This window comes from Triticum aestivum, chromosome 2D (assembly GCF_018294505.1).
Source record: "Triticum aestivum cultivar Chinese Spring chromosome 2D, IWGSC CS RefSeq v2.1, whole genome shotgun sequence".
Taxonomy (NCBI): domain Eukaryota; kingdom Viridiplantae; phylum Streptophyta; class Magnoliopsida; order Poales; family Poaceae; genus Triticum; species Triticum aestivum.
The window spans coordinates 163,856,519-163,864,009 of record NC_057799.1 but is presented as its reverse complement, the minus strand read 5'-3'; positions in this window follow the sequence as shown (position 1 = coordinate 163,864,009).

The window sequence follows — 7,491 nt, the reverse complement described above, 5'->3', positions numbered from 1 at the left end:
GAGGCGAATCTATAAGCCCCTATCTTTCTCTGTGTCCGATTAAAACTTTGAACCCATAAATATCACGTGAGTGTTAGCAATTGCGAAAGATTAAATGATAGTTGAGTATGTGGAGTTTGCTAAATCAAAGCTCTGACATAGACCCTTCCTGAAAATAAGATGAATTGCAATTGTTTGAGGACTAAGAGCATTGTTTGTTAGTTTTCAAGAAAGTTTATGATCTATACTTTAACATGTGAATAGCTTGTTACTTGATCATGAAAAGTTTTATGAGATGAGCTACTGTTATGACATATAATGATGCTAGAAAAGGTGATTGATATTATCATTGATCAAACTTGTGCACCTGCTAGCATTCACACTTCATAAATTATTTCTTTTATCATTTACCTACTCGAGGACGAGCAGGAATTAAGCTTGGGGATGCTGATACGTCTCCAACGTATCTATAATTTATGAAGTATTCATGCTATTATATTATCAACCTTGGATGTTTTATATGCATTTATATGCTATTTTATATGATTTTTGGGACTAACCTATTAACCTAGAGCCCAGTGCCAGTTTCTGTTTTTTCCTTGTTTTTTAGTTTTACAGAAAAGGAATATCAAATGGAGTCCAATTGACGTGCCAAATTTTGTTATTTTTTATGGACCAAAAGAAGCCCCTGGAGCAAAAGAGTTGGGCCAGAAGAGTCTTGGGCTGTCCATGAGGGTGGGGGGCGTGCCCACCCCCCCTGGGCGTGGGCCCCTGCCTCGTGGACGACTTGGAGACCCCCCTGACGTGAAACCAATGCCAAAAATTCCTATAAATACAGAAACCCCCAGAAATTAACCTAGATCGGAAGTTCCGCCGCCGCAAGCCTCTGTAGCCACGAGAAATCAATCTAGGCCCTCTCTGGCACCCTGCCGAAGGGGCCATCATCACCGGAGGCCATGGAGGAGGACCCTGGAGGGGCCATCATCGCCATGACGGCCAAGGACCAGAGGGAGAACCTCTCCCCATCTAGGGGGGAGGCCATGGAGGAGGAAGCACAAGGGGGAGAACCTCTCCTCCTCTCTCTTGGTGGCGCCGGAGTGCCATCGGGAGGGGAATCATCGCCGCGGTGATCGTCTTCATCAACATCACCATCATCACCACCATCCTCATCTATTTTACGCGGTTCACTCTCCCGCACCCCGCTGTAATCCCTACTTGAACATGGTGCTTTATGCCACATATTGTGATCCAATGATGTGTTGCCATCCTATGATGTTTTGAGTAGATATCCTTTGTCTTTGGGTTGATTGATGATCTAGATTGGTATGAGTTGTATGTTTTATTATTGGTGTTTTCCTATGGTGCTCTCCGTGTCGCGCAAGCATGAGGGACTCCCGCTGTAGGGTGTTGCAATACGTTCATGATTCGTTTATAGTGGGTTGGTGAGTGACTGAAACACAAACCCGAGTAAGGGGGTTGTTGCGTATGGGAATAAAGAGGACTTGATGCTTTAATGCTATGGTTGGGTTTTACCTTAATGATCTTTAGTAGTTGCGGATGCTTGCTAGAGTTCCAATCATAAGTGCATATGATCCAACAAGAGAAAGTATGTTAGCTTATGCCTCTCCCTCATATGAAATTGCAATGACGACTATCGGTCTTGTTAACAATTGCCTAGGACAATTCCGCACACCAAGCCATCATTATTCCACACTCGCTATTTATAATATTTAGTGATATATTCTAACTTTATGATAACAACACCTACTTTTATGTTTTAGCTCTCCGATATCATGCAAAGTTATCCTCTTCATACCCACAACGTAGTTTTATTTCTCGTTTCTAGTTGGAAGCAAACATTCGGTGTACGTAGAGTCGTATCAGTGGCAGATAGGACTTGAGATAATATTGATCTTACCTTTAGCTCCTTGTGGGTTTGACACTCATACTTATCACTTCCACCATTGGGAATTGCTACGATGATTCCTTGCACTTGGGGATTATCAGAGCCCAATGCCTCGCTCTGGTTCAGTTAGAGCCCAACGCCTCACACCCACGCGCGTGCGTGTACGAGAGAAACGCGCATCGCTCGGCCCCTACCACCCACCGTAACCGGGAACACCCCGATATTTTCCTCGCCCTCGCTTCTACCATGGTTTTTTCCATCATGGACGGCCCAAAGAATGTCATGCAGCTGCGTCTCCGGCCCGCCCAGGGCGAAAAGCCCATTTTCTGTCATGATTTTTTGTCATAGAAGTAGGACCCCGCCACATGTATGATGATACCGTGTTTTGTCACAATTATTGTCATAGAAGTGTCATAAGTATGACAGAAAAAAATTTCGTTCGGCCCAAAATGTCACGGATGTGTCTTTTTTTTGAAGTGTTTCCTCCAGCCATGTAGCTGTGAAGATTAGCCATAAGACAAAAGTGTCTCATAGATTCATCGAGATCGAAGTCACTATCATCATCCTCATCATAGTATCCTTGTTCAACATCGTCTTGTGATGGGTCAATTCCTAGAGAGAGTGATTCATTAGATTTATGACCATGACAATGTGCATCTTTATGGATTCTAATGACTTCGGAGATGATATTGCTAATGATTCCAACATCTCCTTTGGCACGCATAAGGTCATGAAGCTCAAACAAGTAATCACCATACTTGGGATCATTAGGACTTATTTTAGTCAAAGCAATAGAGTTATGAAGGATCTCATCTAAGTTTTTCAAAGAATAGTTTGGAAATCGTTCCTCAAGAAATCTCCATATAGTGTAGGCACAATCAAGAGTAGGCAAGCAACCAATCAAGTTTCTAGGCAAACCTCTAGTGATAAGATGCACAGTTCTAAGGTTGCGGATCATGTCAATGGACTCATCAAGGGTAGGATGCAAAGGATCAACATGAGGTGCACAAGGGCTAGTAATATACTTGCTCAATTGATATTCATTGAAAATCACAAGCATCTCATTTTTCCACTCATGGAAGTACTCTCCATCAAGCATAGGAACTCTATGTCTAAGACTCCCCAACGTAGACTCATCCATCTTCCTCCAAAGGTGTTTAAACCAAAGCAATGGAGACCAATGCTCTGATACCAATTGAAAGGATCGAGAAGAGGTGTCTAGAGGGGGGTGAATAGACTCTTAGCCAAGAAAAGTAGCAGTTTTGAATTTCTTTAAGTTAAGGTGGAGTTTTAGCACAAGTTTAAACATTCACAATACATATCAAGCAAGCATGACAAGTGTTTATGAGCAGCGGAAAGTAAAGCATGCAATTTACGAGAATGTAAAGGGATGGGATTGGAGTGTGCAAACGCAATTGGAGACACGGAGATTTTTGGCGTGGTTCCGATAGGTGGTGCTATCGTACATCCACGTTGATGGAGACTTCAACCCACGAAGGGTAACGGTTGCGCGAGTCCACGGAGGGCTCCACCCATGAAGGGTCCATGAAGAAGCAACGTTGTCTATCCCACCATGGCCATCGCCCACGAAGGACTTGCCTCACTAGGGTAGATCTTCACGAAGTAGGCGATCTCCTTGCCCGTACAAACTCCTTGGTTCAACTCCACAATCTTGACGGAGGCTCCCAAGTGACACCTAACCAATCTAGGAGACACCACTCTCCAAAAGGTAATAGATGGTATGTTGATGATGAACTCCTTGCTCTTGTGCTTCAAATGATAGTCTCCTGAACACTCAACTCTCTCTCATGGATTTGGATTTGGTGGAAAGATGATTTGAGTGGAAAGCAAGCTGGAGAAGGCTAGAGATCAAGATTTATGTGGTTGGAATGGAATATCTTGACCTCAACACATGAGTAGGTGGTTCTCTCTCAGAAAATGTATGCTGGAAGTATAGGCATTTTCTGATGGCTCTCCTCACGAATGAAGAGTGGGTGGAGGGGTATATATAGCATCCACAGAAAATCTAACCATTACACACAATTCACCAAACTCGGTGGGACCGAATCAGAAAACTCGGTAAGAACAATTCAGTTCAAAATGTGAACGTTGGGCTTTTCGGTGGGACCGATATGATCAACTCGGTGGGACCGATGTGCTAGGGTTAGGGTAAAACCTCATCTCGGTTTGACCGATTACACAAACTCGGTGGAACCGATTTTGGTAATGAGCTAACCAGAGAGTTGGTCAAGCAAACTCGATGAGACCGATTACAAATCTTAGTGAGACCGAATTTATTGCAATAGGAACCAGAGAGTTTGCAAGCCCATCTCGGTGAGACCGAGATCCCTATCGGTGAGATCGAAGTGACTAGGGTTTCTGGCAGTGGCTATGTCAAATGAACTCGGTGGCGCCGGATAGATCAAATCGGTGGGGCCGAGTTTGACTTTTGGTTTGGGACAAAAGTGGATATGAGAAAGTGGTTGAGGGCTTTGGAGCATATCACTAAGCACTTTGAGCAAGCAAGCCATTAAGCAACACCTCATCCTGATACGTCTCCAACGTATCTATATATTATAATGTATTCATGCTATTATATTATCTGTTTTGGATGTTTATGGGCTTTACTAAACACTTCTATAATATTTTTGGGACTAACCTATTAACCGGAGGCCCAGCCCAAATTGCTGTTTTCTTGCCTATTTCAGTGTTTCGAAGAAAAGGAATATCAAACGGAGTCCAAACGGAATGAAACCTTCGGGAGAGTTATTTTTGGAATGGAAGCAATCCAGGAGACTTGGAGTAGATGTCAGGGAAGCTTCAAGGAAGCCACGAGGCAGGGAGGCGCGCCCTACCCCCTGGGCACGCCCCCACCCTCGTGGGCCCCTCGTGGCTCTCCTGACCGACTTCTTTCGCCTATATATATATCCATATACCCTAAAAACATCAGGGAACAGAATAGATCGGGAGTTCCGCCGCCGCAAGCCTCTGTAGCCACCAAAAACCAATCGGGACCCTGTTTCGGCACCCTGCCGGAGGGGGGATCCCTCACCGGTGGCCATCTTCATCATCCCGGCGCTCTCCATGACGAGGAGGGAGTAGTTCACCCTCGGGGCTGAGGGTATGTACCAGTAGCTATGTGTTTGATCTCTCTCTCTCTCTCTCGTGTTCTTGAGGTGTTACGATCTTGATGTATCGCGAGCTTTGCTATTATAGTTGGATCTTATGATGTTTCTCCCCCCTCTACTCTCTTGTAATGGATTGAGTTTTCCCTTCGAAGTTATCTTATCGGATTGAGTCTTTAAGGATTTGAGAACACATGATGTATGTCTTGCATGTGCTTATGTGTGGTGACAATGGGATATTCACGTGATTCACTTGATGTATGTTTTGGTGATCAACTTGCGGGTTCCGTGACCTCGTGAACTTATGCATAGGGGTTGGCACACGTTTTTGTCTTGACTCTCCGGTAGAAACTTTGGGGCACTCTTTGAAGTACTTTGTGTTGGTTTGAATAGATGAATCTGAGATTGTGTGATGCATATCATATAATCATACCCACGGATACTTGAGGTGACATTGGAGTATCTAGGTGACATTAGGGTTTTGGTTGATTTGTGTCTTAATGTGTTATTCTAGTACGAACTCTATGATAGATTGAACGAAAAGAATAGCTTCGTGTTATTTTACTACAGACTCTTGAATAGATCGATCAGAAAGAATAACTTTGAGGTGGTTTCATACCCTACCATAATCTCTTCGTTTGTTCTCCGCTGTTAGTGACTTTGGAGTGACTCTTTGTTGCATGTTGAGGGATAGTTATATGATCCAATTATGTTATTATTGTTGAGAGAACTTGCACTAGTGAAAGTATGAACCCTAGGCCTTGTTTCAACGCATTGCAATGCCGTTTGTGCTCACTTTTATCATTAATTACCTTGCTGTTTTTATACTTCCAGATTACAAAAACCTATATCTACCATCCATATTGCACTTGTATCACCATCTCTTCGCCGAACTAGTGCACCTATACAATTTACCATTGTATTGGGTGTGTTGGGGACACAAGAGACTCTTTGTTATTTGGTTGCAGGGTTGTTTGAGAGAGACCATCTTCATCCTACACCTCCCATGGATTGATAAACCTTAGGTCGTCCACTTGAGGGAAATTTGCTACTATCCTACAAACCTCTGCACTTGGAGGCCCAACAACGTCTACAAGAAGAAGGTTGTGTAGTAGACATCACATCCCCTTTTAACAGTATTGGCTTTTCCTATGGACTCAATGTGATCTTGGATCACTAAATGAAAATGTGAGTCTTGAGCTTTTGAGCTTGAGCCAATCCTTTGTCCTTAGCATCTTGAAGGGGTTCCACATCCTCTTGTCCACGCCACTCCATCTGTTGAACTTGTCTGAAATATACTAGATGAAAACATTAGTCCAACAAGAGATATGTTGACATTAATTACCAAAACCACCCAGGGAGCACTTGTGCTTTCAGTCTCCCCCTTTTTGGTAATTGATGACAACATACATCAAAGCTTTAGATAAATATATAGAGAAAAGCAAGTACAACTTTGGATAGACATGTAACATGCATAGGCTCCCCCTACATGTATGCAATCATGTAAATAGGAATTTAGGAGCATGTGAATGCATAATCATGACAGGCAAGCAATGCGTTACATGTATATTGGCTATATGCATCAGAGCAAATGATGTGAATATATGAAGTTGTAACTTCATGTTCATGATTCCTTCTTGCAAACAATATGTACATTTAGCAAGAGATCTTCATGCACATGAATGTGATGTATATACTTACCTTGTGGTCTTGAGCTGGCTTAGGAAGAGATGAGCCTGAGTAAACAGGGTTAGATAACACAGATACATCTACTAGATAGAGCAAACAAAAGAGCCACAAGAGTACCAAGATTGGGATGACATGTAGAGAGTGAGTACTAGGTACTCTATTGGATATAGACATGTCCCCAAAGGTAAAAGATATGCAATGAATTCAAAGGTTTCCTTCCCTAGAAGTCTTTCTCCTCCTAAATCTTATATTGGATAATGGGAGAAAATAGGGAAACAAAATCACACCAAAACAGATCAGATCATAGGACATAACACAAACTAATATGTCTTTCCTCTCTTAAAGACATGTGTCTTCTCTCCTCTTGAATACCAAGCATCTGGGGCCTTTGATGTGATTACCTCTCTCCCCCTTTTGATGTGATCAAGCTTTGATGTGAGCTCTCTCTCCCCCTTTGACATCAATTTCCAAGAAGGGACCTTCTGGAATGTGAGTCAAAATAGGTTTGGTCCTTGAGTCACATAACAAAGCAGTATGTAGAATTTGATGCAGGTAGAGGACAAGAATCATCGAGTGGAGCTGGAACAAATGTGCAGGAACAAGTGGCAAATTGTCTTCTTTGCAGTGAAATCGGTGACACCGAGTTATATTCTTCGGTAGCACCGAAATGTTTCAGTTTGACCGAGAGTGGCAATCCGGTGTAACCGAGTTCAACACAGAGAAAATGTTTGTCACCTCAGCTCTCTAGGCAAATAAGATCTCACAAAGATTTGCAAGGAATTAACAGAAGGA